Raw genomic sequence first — 27,158 nt, forward strand, 5'->3', positions numbered from 1 at the left:
CAACCTGGCAGGGACGCTACAATACTTTCGAATTTTACTGCTTTCATATTCTTTACCTTTCTCTGCATGTGTATCGAGCCATTGTTTGTTTGAGCTTTTCGAATTCCACTGCTTTCATAATCTCTTATCTGCCTTTTTTTCTGTCCCACACCTTTGGGTCTCTATTCTCCATATTGTCCTTATATGCTTTATATGTGTTGAGACCACAGGATCTGTGTGCACTACGTGCTTTTACACAACTGAGTGTTTTTTGATGGGTGTGCTTTTATATGATATCTTTTGTAAGTAGGGCGTGTCTTGCACACCTATTCACATGTGCCATTTTCCATACATACTGTGTTTCTAAGATGCAATTGTATTTGGTACCACTCCTACTTTATGAAGTCATTGGCTAATTTTAAATGTGACTGGATGAAAGTAAATAGACTGTCCTGAAGCAAAAAACTTTGATTTGGTTCCAAGAACAATAGAAAGCTGATGATATCTGATCCAAGCCATTTCAACAGGGTATATTCACTCAGTCTAATCCACTTAAAGGCATCTATTAATTTAACATACTGTATACATTTTTTGTAAAGTAAACAACAAACTTTATGGATCTCTTATAATCATCCGTATACATATCTTCTAACCCACTTATTCAATTTAGGATAGTAGGGAACCTGTGCCGATCCTGGTAACATTAGGTGGATGGCTGGAAATAAACCTGGAATGGGTGCAAGTCCTGCTCATTTAAATAATGTTGCTTTCTACAATGTATTATAATTTGTAATCTTAGTGATAACCAGCTGCTAGAGATGGCTACTGTTTATTCAATCATTAATATTCTGAATCTACCTCTTCTTGTACATGGCTTTGCACCAGGCAGGCCAGGCTCACCAACCATGAGCACAAAGTAAATAATAGCTCTGGAGGGGGAGCCTGCCTAGTGCAGGTCATATTCAAACACATACACACAGGCACACAGACATACGCACACACACACACACACCCACGTTCTCAGTCAACATCACCAGTTAACTTAGCAAAGATATTGAGGTCCAGTGCTTAAGGATGTTCCCTCAGCTGACTACTGAATAGATGAGTGTTCTTATGAATGTAAATGTTCAATGGACTTGCATTTTTCACTTTATAATTGTAAATCTGTGCCAACAGTGTAATTGGATCAATCATTTATATTATGAACCCAATTTATTCTAAACAGAGAGTAAAGGAGCCACAGGGGATGCACAAACCAATGTGTTTCTTCGTGCCGGTTCCAAGTCCGGGCAAATTGGGAGCGTTATGCCAGGAAGGGAATCCAGTGTAAAATTTTGCCAAATCAATATGTAGAAAACAATACAAATGTCCATACCGGATTGATCAAGCCCCGGGTTAACAACGACCGCCACCAGTACTGTTAGCTAACAGGGTGCTGGCGAAAGATTGGGCTACTGTTGGCTGAAGGAGAAGAAGAAGGGGGAGATGTGTCCGGAGGCAGGAGGAGAGGAGGAAGGTAAAGAGAGTGGAACTGAGGGTAGGAACTTTGAATGTTGGCAGTATGACTGGTAAGGGGAAAGAGTTAGCAGATATGATGGAGAGAAGGAAGGTTGATATATTGTGCGTGCAAGAGACTAAATGGAAGGGGAATAAGGCCAGGTGGATCGGAGGTGGATTCAAATTGTTCTATCATGGTGTGAATAGAAGGAGAAATGGAGTAGGGGTTATTCTGAAGGAACAGTATATCAAGAGTGTTTTGGAGGTGAAAAGAGTGTCAGACAGAGTAAAGATTATGAAGCTGGAAATTGGAGGTGTGATGATGAATGTTGTTAGTGCATATGCACCACAAGTTGGGTGTGCAATGGGTGAGAAAGAAGATTTTTGGGGTGAGTGAACAGTGTACCCAAGGGACAGAAAGTGGTGATTGGAGCGGATTTCAATGGACATGTTGGTGAAGGGAACAGAGGAGACAAGGAGGTGATGGGTAGGTATGGTGTCAAGGAGAAGAATGATGAAGGTCTGAGGATAGTGGATTTTGCCAAAAGGATGGACATGGCTCTGTTGAATACGTATTTTAAGAAGAGGGAGGAACATAGGGTTATGTACAAGAGTGGAGGAAGATGCACACTGGCAGATTACATCCTGTGCAGAACAGTCAATCTGAAGGAGATCGAAGACTGCAAAGTAGTGGCAGGAGAGACTATAGTTAAGCAGCATAAGTTGGTGGTCTGTAGGATGACGTTGGAGATCAAGAAAAGGAAGAGAGTTACGGCAGAGCCAAGGAGAAAATGGTGGAAGTTGAAAAAGGAAGACTGCAAGGTTGAGTTTAGGGAGAAGGTGAGACAGGTACTGAGTGGTAGTGAAGAATTACCAGACAGTTGGGAAACTACAGCAAATATAGTAAGAGGGACAGCAAGAAGGGTGCATGGCATGCCATCTGGAAAGACAAAGGAGGAAAAGGAAACCTGGTGGTGGAATGAGGAAGTACAAGAGAGTAAACAGAGGAAGAGAATGGCAAAGAAGAAGTGGGATAATCAGAGAGATGCAGAAAGTAGACACATAAGGCACAAGGTGAAGAGAAAGGCTAAAGAAAAGGATATGTACAAGGGAAGCGTGACTACGGTGAGGTCTGCGGTAGGAGTGTCGGATGCATTCAGGTTGGAGGTGGGATTACATCAGGGATCAGCTCTGAGCCCTTTCTTATTTGCAATGGTGATAGACAGGTTCGCAGACGAGATTAGACAGGAGTCCCTGTGGACTATGATGTTTGCTGATGACATTGTGATCTGTAGCAATAGTAGGGAGCAGGCTGAGAAGACCCTGGAGAGATGGAGATGTGCTCTAGAGAGGAGGGGAATGAAGGTCAGTAGGAACAAGACAGAATACATGTGTGTAAATGAGAGGGAGGTCAATGGAATGGTGAGGATACAAGGAGTAAAGTTGGTGAAGGTGGATGAGTTTAAATACTTGGGATCAACAGTATAGAGTAATGGGGATTGTGGAAGAGAGGTGAAAAAGACAGTGCAGGCCTGGTGGAATGGCTGGAGAAGAGTATCAGGAGTGATTTGTGACAGACGGATATCAGCAAGAGTGAAAGGGAAGGTCTACAGGACGGTAGTGAGACCAGCTATGTTATATGGGTTGGAGACGGAGGCACTGACCAGAAAGCAAGAGACAGAGCTGGAGGTAGCACGAGTTAAAGATGCTAAGATTTGCATTGGGTGTGACGAGGATGGATAGGATTAGAAATGAGTACATTGGAGGGTCAGCTCAAGTTGGACAGTTGGGAGACAAAGTCAGAGAGGAGAGATTGTGTTGGTTTGGACATGTGCAGAGTATATTGGGAGTAGGATACTAAGGATAGAGCTGCCAGGCAAGAGAAAAAGAGGAAGGCCTAAGAGAAGGTTTATGGATGTGTTGAGAGAGGACATGCAGGTGATGGATGTAACAGAACAAGATGGAGAGGACAGAAAGATATGGAAGAAGATGATGTGGCGACCCCTAACGGGAGCAGCTGAAAGAAGAAGAAAAGAGTAAGGGAGTGTGACCTGTTGATGTGACACGCACTTTACACACAAAGCATAAACCACAGGGAATGAATGTGAGTTGCTTAAGGATGTTCATATTATAATTATAGATTATTGCACAATTTTATTGTTTTTTACTTGTAAATCTACAGAAGTGGTGAGCATGTCTTCTGTGATGGGTAATAAATAATAAAAAATACAAGTTAAACTGGAATAAATTCATGGAGATATAGAAGAAATAAGCAAACTCCACATGGCCACTGACCGAACCTGGCTGCAAACCATGTGCCAGTCATTTATGAGACAGTAGGATTATCCATAGTACCACCAGCACATGCTCCAGCTTGTCTCTCAATATCCGTAAAAGCATGCAGGGTAGATTTCTTAGTGACTCTAAATTTGCCCTGTGCAAGTGGGACCTGCGATAGAATGGAGGCCACTCTAGGGCTGTTGCTACCTTGTACCTAGAGTTGCTGGGGTAGAATCTGGTGCCCCATGGCTCAAAACTGGATTAAATGATTTTGAGAAGATTCTTCATTTAGTTTTGATAACACAGCATTGAGCTGAGGAAGGAAAGTAAAGCAACTGAAGAAAACCTAATCTGCTATTTGACTATTCATGAACACCATCACACATTCACAGGAGGCATACTTCAAAGTGTTGGTAGGTAGATGAGACAGGTGGCTTACAGGCACGGTTGTGTTGAATATTTTTATCTAATATAGATCAATTTTCTGAATTTTAAACTTAAAGTTGAATATGTAAGACAAACAGATAAAGAATAATAATAACCTCTTGAAAGTTGCCTGATGGATTTCACTACTGCTTCTCATTTAATGAGATGCAGATCGAATAATCTGCACTTTTTGTGGAAATCGTATTTTCTCTCTGTTTTAAATAAATTTCATTAATTAATCATCGTCAGACCCACTAAATTCAAAGCAGGTTGCAGGGGATGGAGTAATTAGCACAAGGCAGGAAAGGACAGAGAACGAGTCCATCAGTGCTGTGTGGTATACAGAATACATTGGAAAGAACTGAAGTGATCAGACTTCCTCAGGTACTCTGCTGTCTGACCACATCCTAGACCCTTGAAAGCTGAGTTAAATGGTGGCCGTAATTTGACTTGGTGTAGATATACCATCTAAAGGACTTGATCCCGAATTGATTCCTGCCTGTGCTTAATACTGCTTTCAGCTAGTTGTGAAGAATAAGAGGGGTTAGACAAAGGATGGACAAATGAAAACTACTAAGTACAGACTCAAATCTGTTTTATTCATTTCAGGGACACAACATGCTAGGAGCTGTCCAGGCAGAAACAGGTGCAAAGTTAGAACCAGATTCGGGATGGGGTGGGATGGGGTGCCACTCCATCTCAGTGGACAGCAATTAAATAATTTTGTATTTGATCTCAGTGGATAACATTTAAATAATTTAGTATGTTATTATTACTAATAATTATTATTATTAATTTTGGATGTTGTTGCGAATCAAACAACCTACAACTGAACACCAGCAAAACCAAGGAGCTGGTGGTGGATTTTAGGAAGCCCGGGCCCCTCACGGACCCCATGATCATCAGAGGTCGCTGTGTGCAGAGGGTGCAGACCTATAAATACCTGGGAGTGCAGCTGGATGATAAATTGGACATGACTGCCAATACTGATGCTCTGTGCAAGAGAGGACAGAGACGACTATACCTCCTTAGAAGGCTGTGTCCTTCAACATCTCTTCTACGCGGTGGTGTGCTGGGGAGGCAGCATAAAGAAGAGGGACACCTCATGCCTGGACAAACTGGTGAGGAAGGCAGGCTCTATCATAGGCACGGAGCTGGACAGTCTGACATCCGTGGCAGAGCGACGGGCACTGAGCAGGCTCCTGTCAATCATGGAGAATCCACTGCATCCACTAAACAGTATAATCTCCAGACAGAGGAGCAGCTGCAGCGACAGATTGCTATCTATCTATCTATCTATCTATCTATCTATCTATCTATCTATCTATCTATCGCATGAACTAACTTCGCTTTCAGCCACATCCACTCAGCATTCTCTCAGTTAAAATGAAGCCCCTGCTCTGTGTTGTGTACTCTGCTGCATTTGGTTCTTCAAACACTTTACTGAATAATAAAGCAACAAACTGCAGAAGTGAGTGAGAACTGACAGTACTTTTCAGATATTTTTATTTCTACAAAAAGTGCTCAGTCCCTTAGACTCTTGAATATGTAACACTGAGTAAACATCTCTCTATAGATTGAGTGGAAAAAAATATAGATTTTGTCTGCACACCAAATTACAGTCTAAATATAGTAGCACTATCAACAAGGAAAACTGAGAGATCAAAAAAATTACATGATAAACATATGTAACTTGAAACAAAGGGAAAACAGAAATGCTTAGTAACCTTTTCCCATCCACACAATCCAATTAGGACTCACAGGCTCCGCTCGCCCACACCGGGTCAGTTCACCTCCCACATTCCAAAAGACAAGCAGGTGAGGGATGTGGGAGGAAGCATATCCAGACTCCACACAGACAGTAACTGCTTACAGGACAGGAATCCTGGTTCTAAAAGGTGGCAGTGCTATCCACTAAACAACAGCAACACCAAATATAATAAAAAAAAGTTAAGCACAGCTTAGTCAGCATATATCTAGGTTTTCTACCCAAAAAAAAAGTTCAATAATGTTCAGTGCCACAGTCTTTAAAGATTAAGGATCAATGTCAAAAATAATCCGCAATTTGAGAATCTGATTAAAAGCATAATGGTAAAGCAAACATACACTAAACAATAGAATATCTGAACTAGGGGAAAACTGAAAAGGAGAAATAAAAACAAAACTGCAAAGGCACCAGAAGAGTAAAGAAATGAAAGCATCTGACAGATGTATGCACCCATCTATTTTTGAGCCCAACTTTTTTACTTTACTATTGCCTCCCACGTGTAAAATTTGCAGAAAACCGAAAACAAGCTAGGTCACGGTGCAAGTCCTTTACAAGGCTACCTCACAAACACACACACTGTGCCAATTTAGAGCCGCCAGACAACCTAACCTACAGGTCTTTAGATTACAGGATAAAAACTGGAGCACTCAGAGAAAAGCCCATACAGACAGGGGAGAACATGCAAACTCTACACTAAGAGCCAACAAACCAGGATTTGAACCCTGGAGTTATGAAGCAGTGGCACTAAAAAATTCACCATCCTTTATTTCAAGCCTTTTCAGTGACTTTACATTACTGTTCTTACTGGTTGGAGAGGATATAGTCTGGATATGAAGCATTAGGGGAGAGAGGGAGGGCACATTTTAAATATTAAAGGTCCTGTGCACATAGAAGTAAAGCCAACAAACTGAAAACAGGAACACTTCAGTAAGAGAATTCTTATCAAAATACTGATTCTATCGTTAAATTTAGTAAGGTTCATTTTGTGCTGCTGGATTCCAAACAAAAGTACACACATGTAAGAAAAATTTCAATTCTTTCAGCTCAAGAGATAAAACAGAAATTCTTTCAGCTCAAGTGATAAATAATCTTCCTTTAAAATCAGAAGAACACCTCCATCCATGAAATAACTTAATCTTCTCAACCCAAGACACGGTCATGGGGGTTGTGTTTTTTAATTCCTTACTTGTTCTAATGTTTCTCTCTTTCTGTATCTCACTAGGTCTGTTCTCCATCAGTGAACTCATTCAGATCTCACTTAAAGTCTTGTAGACAGTTTTTCAATGAAAACTAAGCTGAAACTGACAAAAACATTTGGTTTCCACAATTCATTACATCACATTTAATGGAACAGAAAATTTGTTTTTGATTTATGGCTGAACATATTTTATTGAATAACTAAACAAATAATTAGTGCAGCTTTTAAAGACAAACTGCCATCAAACATTTATTTTGTAGCTCTCAGGGGGTGATGGTAAACACTGTCAGATACCTCAGTGTCCACATCATGGAATACCTGAGCTGGTCCAGGCACATAGATACCATGGTGGAGAAGGCACAACAATGTCCTTACCACCCCAGGAGCCTCAGGGATTTCAGGCTGCCCTCCCAGATACTAAGGAACTTCTAAACATCCACCGTCAAAGGCATTCAGACAGGAAGCATCATTGCCTGGTTTTGGGAACAGCACACTGCAGGACGCAAGGTTCTACAGTTAGATGGTGAGATCAGTTGAACGCATCCCTAACTTCCAGGATATCTATACCAAGCGATGAAGGGGAAAGAAAGTTATCAATGCAAACACAATGGTGGCCTATAGCCCAGTTCAGAGAGACTGAGGAGGAGCTTTTTCCCCCACAGTATATCCACATCTTAAGTAAGGAAAGTGAATGGAACTACATGATGCCCTATTGTAAACTCTCTCAACTTGCTATTTAGTTATTAATTATCACATTTAGAATTCTATTAATGATTTTTGTATTTTAGAAAGTCATACATTCTTATTGTTCCTTTATTTTCCTTTAAATTATTCTTAAAGGCACAGTAATTGAAGCATTTCACTTCATATTGTGCTGTATGTATAATTTTTATGTGACATATAAAATCTGATTTGATTTGATTTCTGCACTTCATGACTGGTCATATGACCCAATCCTCTTCAGTTTTCTCAGGTTTAATTGACAAATTCTCGCAAATGTGATTTTCAACTCTTCGACAGCTGTTCAATGAGATTCTGATCAAGACTCATAGTTGGCCACTTCAGAATGGTCCAATGTTTTCTTATGTACCATTCTTGAGTACTTTTTGTGGTATGCTTATGGTTTACAAAGCCTTAAATAATCTTGCTCCATCCTATATTTTAGAATGTGTCTACTTATAATTCCAAGAGCTAAACTTAAAAAAGTGGAGGAGGCAGGCTCTACATTCAGAATTAAACCTCTTGACAACTAAAGAAACTGAACAACTAATTTACAAATCCAGACATCATTACTATGAACATGGAGAGAAAGCTAATAAGCTTTTACCTCAACAAATTCACAATCACTAACACGAACGGAGATAAAATCATCGAACACAAAAATATAATGTACACTTTTAGAGACTACTATAAATCCCTATATACTACTGAGTTTAAAGAAGACAATACACAATCTAATGCATTTCTGGATACATTACAGATACCACAAATAGACGCTTTTAGTGTGGAGGAACTTGATAAACCTCTGGCATTATCAGAATTACTAGATGCTATAAAGTCACTCCAAAGTGGAAAAGCAGCAGGCCCTGAAGGCTACCCTGCAGAGTTTTACAAGAAATTCTCCGCTCAGCTAGCTCCCCTCCTATTAGCAACATTTACAGAAGCCAGAGATAACCAATTTCTTCCACAAACCTTTCGCCAAGCACTAATCACTGTCTTTCCAAAACAAAATAAGGACTTATTACAATGTGCATCATACAGACCAATTTCACTTCTGAATAACAACGTTAAAATACTCTCTAAAATCATAGCTAGAAGGATGGAGAAAGTGCTCCCATCTGTAATATCACATGACCAAACTGGATTTATTAGGGGCCGACACTTATCTTCAAATCTTCGACGCCTGTTTAATGTAATATACTCACCAACTAAATCAAACACCCCAGAAATATTATTATCATTGGATGCAGAAAAGCATTGACATGATTGAATGGAAATACCTTTTACTACATTGGAGAAGTTTGGGTTTGGCCCAAACATTTGTGCATGGATTAAATTACTGTATACTAACCCAGAAGCTTCAGTTTGCATCAATAACATTTGCTCAGACTACTTTAAACTAGAACGTGGCACTAGACAAGGATGCCCTTGTCACCGCTGCTGTTTGCATTGCCATTGAACCACTGGCAATACATTGTCGAAATACTGATCAGATAAAGGGGATTAGCAGAGAAGGACTGGAACAGAAAATCTCATTATATGCAGATGATATGGTACTGTATATTCGGACCCAGAAAATTCTGTGCCTGCAGTCTTAGCAGCACTCACAGAATTTCAAAAGATCTCTGGTCTCAGAATTAATCTGAATAAAAGTGTACTCTTTCCAGTGAATTCTCAAGCATATAATATTAGATTAGACACCCTACCTTTTATCATTGCAGAACAGTTTAAATACCTAGGGTAAACATCACAAGTAAACATAAAGCTCTATATCAACAAAATTTCGCGTCTGCATGGAAAAAATTAAACAAGACTTGCATAGATGGTCAACCCTTCATCTCACACTAGCTGGAAGAATTAACACTGTTAAGATGAATATTCTTCCTAAGCTCCTTTTTTATTTCAAAACATCCCAATATACATTAATAAATCATTCTTTAAGCAATTAGATTCAACAATAACCTCATTTATTTGGAATTCAAAACATCCACGCATCAAAAGAGCGACCCTACAAAGACAAAAGGCAGAAGGCGGCATGGCTCTACCTAACTTCCAGTTTTATTACTGGGCAGCAAATATACAGGCGATAAGAACCTGGACACAAATAGAAGAACATACACAGGCTTGGACCGCAATAGAAGTAAAATCCTGCAGTACTTCTTTGTATTCCTTGCTCTGTGCTCCAATAAACACACGCTATCGGCAATACACTAATAACCCAATTGTGCTCCACTCACTTAGAATCTGGAACCAATGTAGAAAGCATTTTAAGACGGAGAAGCTTCTATCTGTGGCACCCTGCAAGAGAACCACCTCTTTCAACCTTCACAAACATATGCAGTTTTTAATATCTGGAAAAATTTTGGAATTAACTTACTTAAAGATCTTTATATAGACAACGTCTTTGCATCCTATGAACAATTACATTCCAAATTTAACATTCCAGCTACACATTTCTTTCACTATCTTCAAATCAGGAACTTTGTTAAACAGAACCTTCCAGATTTTCCTCATCTTGCACCCTCATCCATGCTGGAAAAATATTGCTCAATCTCAAGGAATTAGACTCCATCTCTACAATATATAAAATCATTTTACAATCCCTTCCTTTCAAAGATCCAAGAGGACACTGGGAAAAAGATCTCTCAATTAATATATCAGAAAAGGAGTGGAAAGTAGCAATGCAGAGAATTCACTCGAGCTCCATATGCGAAAGCATACAATTATACAACTCAAAATTATATATCGAGCACATCTGTCTCGACTAAAACTCTCCAAAATGTTTCCAGGCATGATCCAACCTGAGAACGTTGCAACCAAGTCCCAGCCTCACTGGGTCACATGTTCTGGGCCTGCACCAAATTAACATTATTCTGGACAAAAATTTTAATTACCTCTCAGACAGCCTTGGACTCACAATCCCTCCTAACCCATTAACAGCTGTGTTTGGGGTTCTTCCAGAGGGGCTTAAAGTGGAGAAAGACAAACAAATTGTGATTGCATTCATTACAATCTTGGCACGCAGACTTATTCTGATAAACTGGAAGAACCCAAACTCTCCTCTTTAAGTCAGTGGGAAACCGATGTGTTATATTATTTGAAATTGGAAAAAATCAAATACTCAGTTAGAGGATCCGTACAGACTTTTTTCAAAACATGGCAGGATCTAATCAGTAATATTTTAAAATAAGTTCATAAAGCACAGAGAATTTATTAATTTAGGTATGTTTACAAGCCTTAAATTTACGCGCTTGGCTTGCTCTCTCTCTCAGAGGTGGGGATCGATCTGTTCTTAAATCAATCTTTCTTTTTGTAAAAACTTGATTGCTTTGTATGGATTGTAATAAAATTAATAAAAAAAAATTAAAAAAGTGGTGAGGCGGCCTTCTGCTGTTATGCACCTAAAATCTGTAATAGCTTACTGATAGAAATTTGCCAGGCTATTACAATAGACCACTTTAAAAATTGCTTAAAACTCATTATTTTAACATGGCTTTCTCGTAGCTTTATTTTAGTTTACTCCTGATATTCTGTATATGCATTTAATTATCATTATCATTGTTGGTGGCTCCAACACCCCTACATTCTCTTCTGTTCTTTTTCTGGTTTTCTGTGGTGGCCATCTGCGCCACCACCACCCGATAGATCAAAGCATTGTGATATCCCTACATTGATGGATTGAAAGCCAGAGGTCCACATAACCATCATCATCAAATTCTTCCATGTGAAGCCTGAAAACCATGAGGACTGATTGAGGTAATTTATGTTAGGTAGAATGCCTAGAGGGGGCTGGGCGGTCTCGTGGCCTCAGAAACCCTGCAGATTTTGTTTTTTTCTCCAGCCATCTGGAGTTTTTTTTTGTTTTTGTCCTCCCTGGCCATCGGACCTTAATTTTGCCTAATTTTATTTATATATATATTTATATATATATTTATTTTTTCTTTTTTCTTTCTTCATCTTGTAAAATACTTTGAGCTACATCTTTTGTATAAAAATATTCTTTTTGTTTGGAGTTGTTATCCAGCTGCAGGACTTATGACCTTTCTTACACTGGGCTGTATGTTTCACCCAAAAATGTCTAGGCAGTCTTCTGATTTAATATTTCCCTGCATAGATTTGTAGAGGCAGCAAAGCAGACTCAAACATCACTCGGCCTTCTCCATGTTTCACAATTAGGATGGTGTTCTTTTCTTTGTAAGCTTCATTTGAACACAGAGTTGGGGTGCTAGAAACCAGCATCTAAAGAAAGAAACTCATCCTCTAATAGGACAAATTTGATAAAACCTTTAAGTCAGCAATCAGGCAGAAGAAGAGGTTGCCCATCTGTGTCATTTATAACAAGTACAGCACCATGCTGAGGAGGGAGCATCTCTCACAGCAGTTTGCTACATCATGATGAGAATGGTCACAGAAACAAAGGACAGAGATTAATTTCATAAACTACTGAATTTACATACAATGTCAATCAGTACATACATTTCATACTCTGATTGATTACAAGACATGAGGTGTTTATCACAGAGCACAACCAGCCTAAATAAAAGTCTTTCTCCATTATTTGTGTTCTTCAGTATCTCTTAGTTTAGATGTTACCCTTAAAATCCCCGTTTATGTGACAACTTTCTCAATTTTCTTCATGCAGCCACATCCAGGGATGTTAGCTTCAGCATCAGCAGTCACAGGTACATCACGCTCTTTGGAGGTGGTTTTTACTTTTTTACGCAGATCGTGCTTGGCTGTTGCTGTCTGTATCAACTCCTCATAACAACTTTCCTCTTTTTCCTTTCATTCCCATGACTAGTGTGACACAAACCAGTTAAGTGAGTACTTTTCTCCATTTAATCTAGCAAAATGAGTGATTATAAGGTATCCTTAAAGACATTAGTCTGCCTGAAGTATTAGTACAACACAGTTAATTCTTTTATCTTCCAAAGGGTTCCAATAACTTTTTTCTCGACCATTTTGGAATGTCTTCATTGAATAACCACATCTTTTTTTTTATTTTGTTCCTTTGCAAAACAAATAATTTAATGTATGGATGACAAATGATCTTTTCATAACAATACTTTTAAGGAAGAACGGTACCAATATTTTCGGTCTCACCTTCTACTTCTGCATTTCAATTAACCTCACTGTTATGCTACTCTTATTAGTTTTTCTGGACAACCATACGAATGATGATTCAATCATTACAGCTTCTCAGACTTTTCTTCTATTTAAGTTTAACTTGAAGTTCAAGTTTATCGATACTTATACAGAGTGCAGTAAAATTATTATTGGCGTGCCTGACTAATCTCCACAAGCATGTGTTTGTAACATTTAAACTGAAAGCTCCAGTGTTTAAAATTTGTTTTGACATGTATCATCATTTGCTATACAAAGTGTCTTGTAATTGAGTATTCAATGAATGGTGCTGTATAAAATAAGGACTGAGTGGTTGCTTTTTTTCTCTTTACAAAGCACACATTAGATAGTGAAACACAAATAGCAACACATCAGAAAGCTGAACAAATAACTTGTTACCATTTTCACCTTCGTATTTGCTCATCAGTACTGAAATAACATTCTCAAAATGGCTTACTCTAATTAATGGTTTGGGATGCAATGACCATCTTAACTGGATGACAAGCACTGATTCACTTATGCACAAACTTACTCAACCCAGTTAACTAAACATGCATGTCCCCAGACTAAAGCACATGTATGCATGGGGAGAACATGCATACTTCACACAGACAATGTGATTTGGTCTCAGAAAGCTGCATCTGTATGACTGAACTGCTTGCCACTGCAACACCATACTACATTTTTTTAATAGTATAAAAAACAGAAAATGTCTTCAGTGCATAAATTATCCTGTTGACTTTTACAGAGTTAGGAAGTGGCTACAAACACACAACTGCCAGTTCAATTCCAACCACCATGTAAATCTGCTGCTCTGACCAGGTCAATTAACACAACTGAGCTCAAATTATTAAAATTACACGGCAACAACTGTACTGCACACTAAATCTGTATATCGCATACGGCATCTGCTACATATATAATAATAAATAATAACAACAGCAGATCACAATGGGGGAAACAAGCTGAATATCTAAACAGAAGGAGTTGCTTTCTAAGTGATCTGCAATGGACTCTGGTGCTCTGTCCAGGGTTGCTTCTGCCTCATGCTTTGTGCTTCAAGGATAAGCCCTAGCATCTGTGACCCCAAGAGAAGTGCAGAGAAAATATAATAGACAGATTGTTAGAGTAATGGCCTGCAGCCACCATGACCCTCCAGGACCTGGATTTGACATCTATGCCAGGCTGTAATCAGAAGATGCTGAAGTAGAGAAACAATTCTGGCATCAAGCTCAGACAAGTCAAATGAGATTAAACATCATGAAGGTATATACTTAAAGAACAAAGGTTTACTTTCAAAGACTGACATAAACAGATTTAGATTTCTTTGCTCTGGGAAATGCAATTTGATGCTGTGGACGGTGCTGCAAACATTAAAGCTTGACTATATGCAGATTTTTATATAGATTACAGTATTTTTACATTACAGCTCCATATTACAAATCATCATGATCTCCTCTCTATCTTCTATTTGGTTTCTCTTCTTGGGATCTCAATATGGCACTTAGTTTCACTGCTTCATTGTCAAGCAATCACTCTTACCAATGAGTGAGACACTACAGATATTGAAAGCTATAGGGTTCTACAGAAAAATGATGTACTCTTCTTTGTGCACTGTCCAGAATGTAATTATGATATTGCAGAATATCTGGGATGGGTGGCTACTTGTCCTAGGTCGCCATAACTATTGACGTAACCAATTTAATGAGAAGTCAAGCATAATCGCATGTTTTATTGGCTAACTAAAAAGATTACAATATGCAAGCTTTCATGGCAACTCAGGCCCCTTCTTCAGGTGAGATGTAATGAAACCTTGCATATTGTAATTTTTTTAGTTAGCCAATAAAAGGTGTCATTTTGCTTGAATTCTCACTACATTCATAATGGCTAACACTGAACAACACCCTAGTACTACAGACGTTACCAATTAAAACTCATCCAACCCAAGGTTTATTTCCAATAATATTTCAGCTGACTGGAGCTTCTGTTTTCCTTTCCTTTGTTCTGCTGGCCATGTCTGTTATAGCATTAATGATCTTATATTTTCTATTTTTTTAAAACAAATTGAAATTGCTCTGCATATTTAACTTAATTTGTGTAAGCATGACGAGTAAAGAGTGCCAGACAAAAATAAATTCAACTGAAATTTAATTTTTACTTCATTAGTGTCCATACAAGAATACCACAATGGACTAGCAATTAGCACTGCTGCCTTACAGCTCTGGACATCTGGGCTCAAATCCTTGACCACTCACTGTCTGTGTGGAGTCTGTTCTCTCTGGGTTTGTCTTTTTTACTTTGGGTAGTTCTGTTTATATCCCATAACCAAAAGGCACAAATACAAGGCTGACTGCGACTCTAAATTGGTTACTGGTACTCTACCCAGAGCTGGCTCCTTCTTTGTGCCCACAACTGCTGGGAAGTGCCTTGTGATGGTGTTAGGACAGAGTCTGGAAACCCTGCAATTGACAAAGCAGGTAAAGAAAAGGTATGGAGAAACACTATAGTAAAATCAAAAAGATTCAACAATAGTTATAAAGAAAAAAACTTAAGTAATAAAAGAAAAACATTTACAATGAATGGAGAAAAACAAAAAAGGTTGGTGTTTTGTGATGTGAAACTGTCCACGAAAGGCACTTTAACCTCTGACATTCTATTTACCATATATACTCACGTATAAGTTGGGTCAAGAAACTCGAAAAGTCGATCATAAAATCAGACCCCGACTTATACACCCGTTCAAAAACGCGACACTTATTTTATAATTTTTTACATTTTCTTGTCTCCTCCAATTTTGCCTCAGTGTCTTAGATGCATCAAATTTTGTTGCAGCAGCACAGTTACCAATTTCTTTTGCTACTTCAACGACGTTTAATTTAAAACCAGCTTCATATTTTCTTCTGATCGAATGGTCCATTGTAGATAACAGATGCTCTTACGATAAAAATGTACGAGGATGTGAGATACAAAAAACATAAATCAGTGCAAAAGTTGCTTCAGAATAGTTTAGGTATTACTGTGAGGTCACATAGGCACAATACATATAAAAAAAAGGCAGTGTGCTCCGTGGTTACTCTCTCAGGTGGGTATTAGCATATCATAATCTTTTGGACCAATATCGTGAGTTATCCGCATTCAACTTAGACAACCAACATTATAAAATACCAGTAATTATACAGAAAAATCAAGTCCCGACTTATCCACGGGAGAACTTATCCCCGAGTATATACGGTAAATTTGTAGGACAAGTTAATACTGGAAATGCCCTAAACTGCCTTAATCTGCACGTACGCCGTGCAAAAAAAATAACTTACTTATTCAACATTTATGCAGCACAGATAAGCTCAAATGCAAAGAATACCTCAGCTGTGGCTAACTACCTCAACTTCGATGCCTTACCAGGGACTAGAAGCCGCTCTGTTTACGATGTGGGTGTGGGGTCCCTGACAGGATTTGCTTACATTTTGATACTTTGCCAGATTCCTTCCCTTCCCCTGAAAGTTCTACGCTTCCGAATACCCCAGCAAAAGCCAAGTACCACCATTCCTGTCAGGCTTGTGCATCCCGATGGTTACTTTTGAAAGGGATACACTATCTAACAGAAGTCAAAGGTTAATCACCACCCCTGACAGTATATAACTGGTAAATAATTAGTTCCAAAACTCTGGTCGTAACCCGATTTGGTCGTGAACCAAAGTCATTTCCCCCATAGGATTGTATGTAAATACAACTAATCCATTGCAACAATCACGCTACAAACTGATCACTGTAAACAGAAGTGAAGTGGAGGTTAAAATCCCATAGAAAAAAGTGTTCATTAAATACAACGAGGTTAAAACAATGCTCGAATCTGTCTCTTTAAAAAAAAGCCCGGTGCATTCTTTAACTGCCTTCTCGGCCTTATGCGGCCATCCCTCTCTCTCCGAACGCACGCGTGCGTGCGTGCGTGCATGTCTCTCTCTTTTGCGCATGCGTGTGTCTCTCTCTTGCGCATGCATGTGTGTGTCTCTCTCTTGTGTCTGTCTCTCTCTCTCGCACGCGCGTGTGTTTGTGTGTGTTTCTGTCTCTGTCTCACGTATGTCTGTGTGTGTCGCTCTCTCTCGCTCGCAATCTCTCTCTCTCTCTCACTCGCTGCACAGGAAATGCACAAGGAGAGACTGAACACGTGCGGAAATCATCAGTGCGCACAAACCGAAAGGGAAACTGGCTTGTTCGTATACCGAGTGTGTGGTCGCGAACAGATGCAAAAGTTTGGCGAACTTTTTGGTCGTAAACCGATTTGTACGTGTTCCGAGACATTTGTGAACCGAGGTTCCACTGTATCAGTAAACAACACAACAAATCCAGGAAAGCAAAACTCAAATTATTTCAAAAATATTGCAATCATCCATCCATCCATCCATTATCCGACGCTATATTCTAACTACAGGGTCACGGGGGTCTGCTGGAGCCAATCCCAGCCAACACAGGGCGCAAGGCAGGAAACAAACCCCGGGCAGGGCGCCAGCCCACCGCAGTATTTCAATCATTACTTATGTTTATTTAAAAAAGAATCCAAGTGTAAATGTAAGATTTGAAAACAAGCAACCTGAACAATTGAAATCAGAGTCATGCAACAAGCATCGTATCGAGTGGCTGTAACTTTAGTTGTTGAAGTCTTTGTTTTCTTAAAGCGGGTGTGATGCTTGCGAGTGAAGGGGCAGTCCGTAAGTGGTAAAGACTAAGTTATATTCTCTTTGGCAGTTGTTTCTCTCTGTCCTCTCCTTCTTTAAAAATCTTTTTAATTTATAGTGCCATTACTGGCTGCCTTAGGCAAGATACTGCATCCGATGGTCTGGTTAATTGTTAATCAAGTTATTTTTGAAATGTTCATTTTAGAGTCCTGTTCATATATTCTTACAAGCATACACATACACACTGGTCACTTTATCTAAGCGTAAACATATAAATTCTGTGGCAGACAACCAGGGACCTTTCCCCACCGGGACGCCTGGAACTGGGAAGGACCGTGAGAGGGGCAATATATTCCCCTGGACACAAGAGGGAAGCCCCCCTGGATTCCACCAGGAGGCACCAGGATGGTTCCTGAGCCAAAGACAACAGCACTTCCGCCACACCTGGAAGTGCTGCCGGAACAGGAACAATGTACATTCGGAGTGCTTCCAGGTGCAAGGGCAGCACTTCCGCCACACTAGGAAGTGCTGCAGGAAGACCATCACGGAGCACCTAAAGCACATCCAGGGCGGGTTAGAAGGGGCTGCCTAACTCCATTCGGGAAGCCGGAGTCAGTTGGCAGTAGATGGAGCTTGCAAGAGAGGAAAAAGAGGAGTGGAGGCAACTGAAGGAAGGAAAACTAGGACTGAGTTTAGTGTGGTGATTTGTGCACTGTGTTTGTGCTGTGTGCACGAAACAAAATAAATGGTGCGTGATTTGGACATTTGAAATCCGTGTCTGTCTGTGTCGAGGCTGATCTTTCACAATTCTAATAAGAAATGACACTCTTTTAACAACTTCATACTTATTTTCCCAGAATTCCTGTCTATATCTATTTTGCATACACCCCTGGATTTTTATTTAGTCCCAAAATTTGGAAAACTACCTCATGAATATTAATAATCTAGTGAAGTTGTTTGTACCTGCTTGCTATTACAGTTACAGAACATTTTGATTACATAAATATCAGTTTATGAGCTCTAAAACATAAACTGTGTGACCAAGACCATGACTAAGAGCCATTCAAGAATTCTAAAATAAAACACACTAAAATAAAACACAAAATGAGCACAATTTTTCAACAGCATTACAGTACGTCAAGGACTACAATAAAATAAGTAAAAGGATATTACAAGTGGGCCTGAAGACTTTCTCCTATTCCCCACTGATTTTGTGACCGCTCATGTTTTCTTTAAATACTTTGTACAAAGATTTTGTTTTTATTATTATTTTAGCATTGGCATCAGTGGATTCTCTGCTCTTTACATGGATCTTTGAGGTGATTCTCTTTCCTTGAAAGGACTGCTTGCCTTTTGCTGCACTAGTTGGAAAATCATGTAACTTTGCGGGCTTGCCATTTATATGAGACCTCCTGCCACTGGTGATATTCAATAATATAACAGAATTTCCATTCACCCATTGTCCAAAGCTACTGTTTTATAATGTTACAGAAAGATTAAGCCTATTCCGATTGCCTTGGACATAATTCAAGAACTAATCCTGGACTGGAAAACAGCATAGAGTGCACTCATTCTGGTTAAATTATCTTGTACACCTTTGTAATGTACAGAGATATGGCAGTTTGTATATTAGGCCAGTGATGACTCAGAAATAGGAAGACTAAACTGAGATAGTAGGCAGGCCAGGATCTTTCATGTATGAGTGTTAACTACTGTACAATGCCATTGTGATTCCAAAATTAGAATTTAAAATAAAATAATACTGTTAATCTTAATTCAAGTCTTTCATACAGTTCACAGTTATGGGGGCTGATCCCTATCCTGGCAGCATTAGGCACAAAGCAAAAATCCTCACACACTCACACATGCACACGCCTAAATGGGGCCAATTTATAGTAACCAAATAGCCAAAATACAGTATGTCTTTGAGAACAGTGAAAAGGAGAGTACCTGAGGAAAACCATGCAAGCAAATGTAGAAGATACAAACTCCATAAAGACAATGACTGGGTCAGACATCTGAAACAAGGAAAACTGGATCTACTGTGCCACTCCATAACAAAGATTACTGAATAAGACCATAAAGAAATCTTTGAATATGCATCCATCTATCCATCCATTATCCAACCCGCTATATCCTAACTACAGGGTCACGGGAGCCAATCCTAGCCAACACAGGGCGCAAGGCAGGAAACAAACCCTGGGCAGGGCGCCAGCCCACAGCAGGATACACACACACTAGGGACAATTTAGGATCGCCAATGCACCCAACCTACATGTCTTTGGACTGTGGGAGGAAACTGGAGCACCCGGAGGAAACCCACACAGACACGGGGAGAACATGCAAACTTCACGCAGGGAGGACCCGGGCAGCAAACCCAGGTCTCCTTACTGTGAGGCAACAGTGCTACTACTGCGCCACCGTGCCGCCCTTTGAATATGCATTAAACTTTCATTTTACAATCATTTCTTTTCCCCAGAATATCATAATCACATAGCATGGATTGATCCCACTTTCCACTGAGGCACACAATTTGGTGACTGGCATTTCTGTGCTGACCTGCTATGAGATTTGAGTCCAACCTGAAGACTCTATCCTTGCCTTACACTCAGTGCTATCGGGATACATGCTGGTGTACTTAGACACCAGATTCAGAAAATTAATAAATTAATGAGTGGGTGGTAATTATCAAGCACATAGTAAGAGACAAGACATAAAGCAAAGAATGAGTATTAAGGTTTACATCTGGCTTGCATTCTAAAGACCTGAGTATTTTATCCCTCAGATGCTGGAAACAGATGATCTTTGTTCACCTTCTGTGAGACATGGACATGATACAGACAATTACGGAATATCTGGAATAGACCCAGGATATGCTTGAGGAATTACAGATTTCATGCCTCTTATGGTGGGGCAGTGGTTAGTGCTGCTGCTGCCTCATAGATCTAGCATCTTGGCTTCAAGCCCCATGCCCCAACGTTATCCATCTGAAGTGTGCATGTTCTCCTTTTTTTAATTATTATTATTATTATTATTATTATTATTATTATTATTATTATTATATGCCTGTATAATGTCTCACAGTGATTATAACTTCCAAGGCAGAAGATTTTCTGTTTTTTAGTTTTCTTAGATTAACTTGGATCAACAAGGTAACAATCCCGAGAAAGAAAAACAAGATAGAAAATTGAATGAAAAACTAGAAATGTGAAGGTAAAATGTCATTTGATCAAAAGGTCAGACCCAAGACAACAATAATGAGACAGTTCAAATAGATAGAACAGTTGTTCATTATTTAAGGTCTTAATCCTTACTGATTGCTTCAATTTAACATACCCATGATGTGTAATGATTTTTATATTGAGCTACACCATATCAAACATTGAAGAGATAAATTTAATTAATCACTGACCTTAAAGTGAGTTCAAAGATTAACTTTACAGACAAAAAAAAAAAATCACTAAAGAGATTTGGCCAGCTCACTCTCACAGTGTTGTGCAATATGTTTTTTACACCCGCATAAGAAAAAAAGGAGTATAAAATGTTAGATGCATAATCATTTGTTAAAGCACCATTTCATTTGAACAGACAATGAGAGGTGTGAAACTTGTGAGAAGGACCTGGGATGCATAGTGAACTTATCACTATCTACATAGAAACAGTGCACAGAAGCGATCAAGAAGTCTAATAGCGTGTTAAGCTATAAATCACGATGTGTGGAGTACAAGTCAAGGGAGGTTATGCTTAAGTTATATAACACACTAGTGAGATACCACATGGAGTACTGTGTTCAGTTCTGGCCGCTATATTACAAAAAAGACATAGCAGCTCTAGAGAAAGTCCAGAGGAGAGCAACAGGCTGACCGTGACTAAAAGGTATGAGCTATGAGGAAAGATTAAAGGAGTTGAACCTTTTTAGTTTAAAAACAGAGATCAAGGGGAAAGTGTGTAAAATTATGATAGGAGTTAGTACAACAAATCCCAGTTATTACTTTAAAATAAATTCTACAACATGTCCATGGGGACAAAGTTGGAAACTTTTTAAGGTCAGATTTTGCACAAATGTTACAATGTTTTCCTCCACGAAAAGAACCACAGATACATGAAATAAACTACCAAGTATTGTAGTGAAGAGCAGGACTTTAGGGACCTTCAAAACTCAACTTGATGTTATTTTGGACAATCTACTATTAATAATAGGATGGAGGAGATCATTGGGCTGAAAGGCCTGTATTCATCACAACATTTCTAATGTTTTAAGTTATTTAAACAAAGTACAAAATGAAATGCAAACAATTACATAAGTGCAATAGAGGTAGTCGTTGTCTTACGACCTATGCGTCTTACGACCATTCAACTTACGACCCTTATCGTGTCTCAAAGGTATGATGACAGTTTTCACCATTCCAGCTCCATATGCCGTGACTCATTCATCTCAATCTCAGTTTACTACCTGCAGCAGTTTCGACTTCATTCGGTTACATCTGTCTTACAATTACAGGAAAAAAGGCAAATGATCGCAACACTAAAATGAAGGTGATCAAGCACTTTGAGGGAGGAAAGAAAGTGAATGTGATAGCAGATGACTTTTAAGTTATCCCATTATAACTGGTGTTCACTGTAGCGCTCTACTGCTATGCTCTGGCTTCCACGTTGTGACTCACAATGTGCCACTTCATGCCAGTTGCCACAAACAGGTAACACAACCCCACTGAACTCTTTTATCTGTTAATATTTATTATTAACAGGCTGAAATGTTGATATGAGTGCTGAAACTCTGCTGGTACAATTCCTCCTCTCACAGATAACACAATGAACACGCTCACACTTATGACATAACATAACACAGACAAAGAAAGGATCCATGAAGCTGCTAAAGGTCAGCACCCACGTGAGCAACAGTAATAGTGAAACAAAATAATAACAAAAATACCAAAAAAATGATAGAAAAACTACACAATGTGCTAGATGACAAAAAAGGAGGAAGAAGCAAGGGACTTGCTATAGAGTACTATACATACGGTCAAGTTTGAATATGTCTAATGTCTAGATCGCCTTACGACTGGTCTGTTGAAATTGAACATGGTTGTAAGTTGAGGCCTACCCGTATTCAGAACTGTACACAGAATATAACATGTATACAATAATACAGAAAATTGCCCCATTGTGTTTACTAAATATGGCTAATGCAAAAACAGACACAATGGGAAGAGGCTCTTTACAGTCTGAGGCTCTTCACAAAAAATAGTCCAAGTGGCATCACTTAGCATACCACAACGATATGATAGGGTGAATAAACATGCTATCCAGTTAGAAAAGGAAGGCTTGCAAATGGTACTAAAGTTGAATTCAATATATAATATGGTATCACCTATTGAATGTTTTATTTTTTCTCAATCTTACAAGATGATAATGTAATAAACAGTAAAAAAAAAAAAAAATGTTTATATACTCTTTCAGTTGAGATTTGGACTAGTTCAAGCAATTTTTTTTATGTTAAGAACACAAAGAAAAATATTAAGGATGTAATAATAATTAATAATTAAAGACTGGTATCATCATGCCTTAGAAAACGACTGCTGCTAAGAGAAAATGGTCACCTTACCAGCTGACTACACCAAGAAACCATGGATGCTTATCAATGAGCGATATCTCCTCTGCAGTTGGACCGATCTGGATACCTTTAATTGCCACCTTAACGTCCAACAAACTGCACTAAAGTGTACATTTTTTATCATGAATATTTACCAAAAGCACACAATGTAGGGGGGCGGGTGATCGCAGGAAATACAAATATATATAAATAAAATGAAAACACATCCAGGATGCTTCAAGTGGAATTGGGTGTGAAAACAAAATTCTGAATGAGGCGATAGGTTGGATTACAGTGATACTGTAAAATGGATTATGGCCAACTGGAAAAGAAATCAAGCCACCAAACTGTACAGGTCCTGGTTTGGGGTTGGAAAAATAAACCTTCTGTGATCCACAGGAACTGGCCGCACAGTTGCCCGCAATTTTGCTTGAGCAATTTGGTGACCTGACTCTAAGTCTGACCGATAATGGCACTGTCTCCCATCCACATTAAATCAATCAGATGTGTGCGCATGAATGCACTATTTTCTTTGCAAAGGTTTGCCGAACGTTTCTAACGTTACGATATTAAGTGCGTCAACTATGTGCCAAACGAACACAGCGGAACTGTCACAAGTGTCGCTGGGGTTCCCGAGCTGCGCACCTTACGAAGACCCCAGTGTACTCATAATGAAAACGTCAACAACAAGAAGTACAAATCCATCAAGCTTTCCCCGAACTTGTGGTCTGTCTTATTACCTATCTGAATTATCCGGGCTTCAACATTTGAAATATGAAGAGCAAAAGAAATAAGGTGAGTAGGTGCTTGCTTGCATTCTCAGTAGCAAGTAGTAACCTTCGCAGCGCACCACGGCACCCTGCATCTGAAGCAGCGACATGACGCGAGCGTACAACACACTCGGTAACAGTAACACGGTCTCAGAAGTCGCGTGTGGCGAGATGCCAGGCAGCACTTACAGCCTCTGCAGAATGTTGTGGGTTCGTCCAGTCAGCCCTGTAAACTCGCGCCTACGCCAGGTCACCAAGTGACAGGCAGAATCGAGGCAAATCCACGCGCACACATCTAGTCGCTCAGCCGGATCGCGCAACTTTTTATTCCTTCAGCTACGACTGTCCAAGTGCGCACGTCGTCCTTCCTGGATTCCATGTTGCATAATTTGTTGCGATTTACATTTCCTGCTGCCTGCCAGCGCCGCGTATCAGGAAAGACTAGGGAAGCTTATCAGTATACATTTCGGAGCTCTCGTTTGGTGCCCTCTGGTCATTGTGCCCGCAGGAACACAGGTTGCATGAGCCAACCGAGTACGATGAGCTATTGTGTTTTTTTTTGCTTTTAATCGGAGCTGAGTATTTTATTTTACTTTTTATGTAACCGGTGATCATTTCCAAAACACAGTGCTCTCTTCATTTTCAAAATCAGGTTGGCTCGGTATGAGTGAGAGATGCTCTCTGAGTGATGGACTGGGGTTATATTTACTTCCATCTGCCGATGATTTGGATACACGTCTCACGTTCAGAAATTCAAGGAATCGCCGTATAACACGGTAAGGTGAAGTAAATGGAAGGAAACAAATTCGCCGCCAGTTGTGTTCCATTTTTGATTCTGAGGCGTCATTTATGGACACAATAAATAAAGGTTATGAAAAATCACAATAGCTTTGGGGACAGAAAACAAGTGTAATTTACAGATCAAATATTATATTATAGAATACGGTATAAAAAGTACAGTTTTGTTAATCTTTACAGTTTTTAATAATTATGCTTGACTCTATTTTGAAAGCCTAAGTTTTTACTATCCTTGCTATTTTTGTTAATATCAAAAACAAGCAGGGTGAATGGGATATATGGAAAGAAAATATAATAGGCGATTCTAGATATGCAATAACTCTCATACAAGCATTTGTATGAATAATGGAATAATTCAGCATATGATATATTTAAGTATAGCCAATCTCTATTAGCACTGTATAAAATAAAGGTCCTGTTAACATCTTGGAGATGTCAGAGAGTGAGGAAGGGCACCAGCCACTTCACACTGAGTGCTGGCTTTCTCATTGGCCGCTTCCACCACACTGCCCAGATGTTCAAGTGGTAGCACACACTCCCTGCTGCTTCGCCCCTATGTCCACTCACACTTGCTACCCGGCTCCACCTCACTCTGCTCACCTGGGGTCAAGAGACCATATGTCGCACTATCCCCCAGCTCTATGAGCCAACCCAGGGGCAGAGTCCACATTCAAGGCTCGCCGGCTGCTATGCATCTCAGCCAATGGACTGTTGCAACCATCAGACCTATCTAAAGTGTTCTCTAAGTGCTGTGTCCCCTCATTCCTGCTGCTCACTGAGATTCTTCATAGATGGCTTCTCAAGGTATTCCCACCCTCCTCAATTACGTTAAAACCAAGCACACCATTGTTTTTCTTGTGAAATTCCCAATAAGTCTGATGTGTCACATGACCCGCTTCCTATTGAAAAAACAAAAGTTGGATCCAAAATGGCCACCATGGTCACCACCCATCTTGAAAAGTTTTTCCCCTCACATATACTAATGTCCCACAAACAGGAAGTTAATATCACCAACCATTCCCATTTTATTAAGGTGTATCCATATAAATGGCCCACCCTGTATATTATATATTTAATATATATTTTTTAGATGCTCAAAGCAATTTAAATAGACAGTGGGGTGCTGGTTCAAACACAACCAATGAACATCATCCACCGGTATAATGCAGTGACAGCCATTTGCTCCAGTATGCTTACTACATTTTTGCTATTGGATGGTGAAGGGGTGAGAAAGAGCCAATCAGAGACAGAGGACGATAATGGAACCAGAATGGACAAAGCCATGATGTACAATTTAGCCAGGACATCATGGAAATCCCTACTCTTTTAAAAAAAATGTCAACAGACAGTCAGGATCTTGGTTTAAATTGCACCTTAAAAATATCATTTTCAGAGGTCACTGCATTGGGGCATTGAGATCCACATCCAGAGTACAGAATAAGCACACGACCTAACCTGCAGGCTCATCAGCAGCTCTTCTAGCATCCTAGATTGTCTCCCATCCAAGTACTGCTAAGCCCAAAAATGATTATGTTCAGGTGGATCACCTCTTGTGAAGTGCCAGTTGTATGGCTACTGGCTAACTCTGGACTGAATCCCAGTCCATTGCTGTGAATACTCACACATACACAACCATACTCACTCACTCATATCGGGACCATTTGGAGCCAGGAATTCCCCAGTCTGTACATCTGTGGAGGGACGTGCACGTAAAACCAGAGTACCCTATTAAAAACACACACAGTGACTGGGAGAACTTGCAGACATCACAGAGACAGTGACTAGATGAAGAATCAAGATAAGCTTCCAGGAGTTGTAAGGTAGCGGTACTAAACCCACTGCATCCAAAAATCACACAAATACTGTGTATTATTTATTTAAAAAATATTGCATAGTTAGGCCTACACTAACATCTTAAGATGGTGAAAAGTTAATTCACATTTTTGTTTTTAGCCATACACTTCTAACAGGAGTGCCTAAATGTTTGTGTGCTGACTGCAAGTATGTTCTCTCAACCAGTCAATAGCAGATGCCAACACTGTCTTTATATTTATTTGGCTGACACATTTACTCAAAGTGAGTTACAACATTTGAGATAAAATTCTTTTCTTTTTCCCAAGGCAGGTCAAGTGACTTGCTCAAGGTACCATAGTGTCAGGATTTGAACCCACAGCCTCAGGGTTTGAAGTCCACTACAGCACACTGCCTGCTACTGTATATGTAGCATGGCAAGACATCATTTAATGGCAGTTAATTCAAAATGCAGCACCATGAATTTTACCCAACAAAACAAAATCCAAGCATTCTACCAATCTTACATTGTTACTTTTGG

The 27,158-nt window shown here is 39.5% G+C and overlaps 1 protein-coding gene across 5 annotated transcripts in view; it reads right to left on the reverse strand.

The window, feature by feature from the left end:
- nr1i2 (nuclear receptor subfamily 1, group I, member 2) overlaps positions 1-24,495 on the reverse strand; it is a 269,066-nt gene extending 244,571 nt beyond the window's left edge. For 3 of the 5 annotated variants that reach the window (XM_039743703.1, XM_039743701.1, XM_039743702.1), the window contains exon 1: positions 24,218-24,467. The gene's annotated coding sequence lies outside the window, so the exon portion shown is untranslated. Of the gene's footprint in view, positions 1-24,217 lie in introns of all 5 variants that reach the window. The other 2 variants (XM_039743706.1, XM_039743705.1) reach the window with 2 other exon arrangements.
- Positions 24,496-27,158: the final 2,663 nt, after the last annotated feature.

This window comes from Polypterus senegalus, chromosome 2 (assembly GCF_016835505.1).
Source record: "Polypterus senegalus isolate Bchr_013 chromosome 2, ASM1683550v1, whole genome shotgun sequence".
In the NCBI taxonomy this organism is placed as follows: Eukaryota; Metazoa; Chordata; class Cladistia; order Polypteriformes; family Polypteridae; genus Polypterus; species Polypterus senegalus.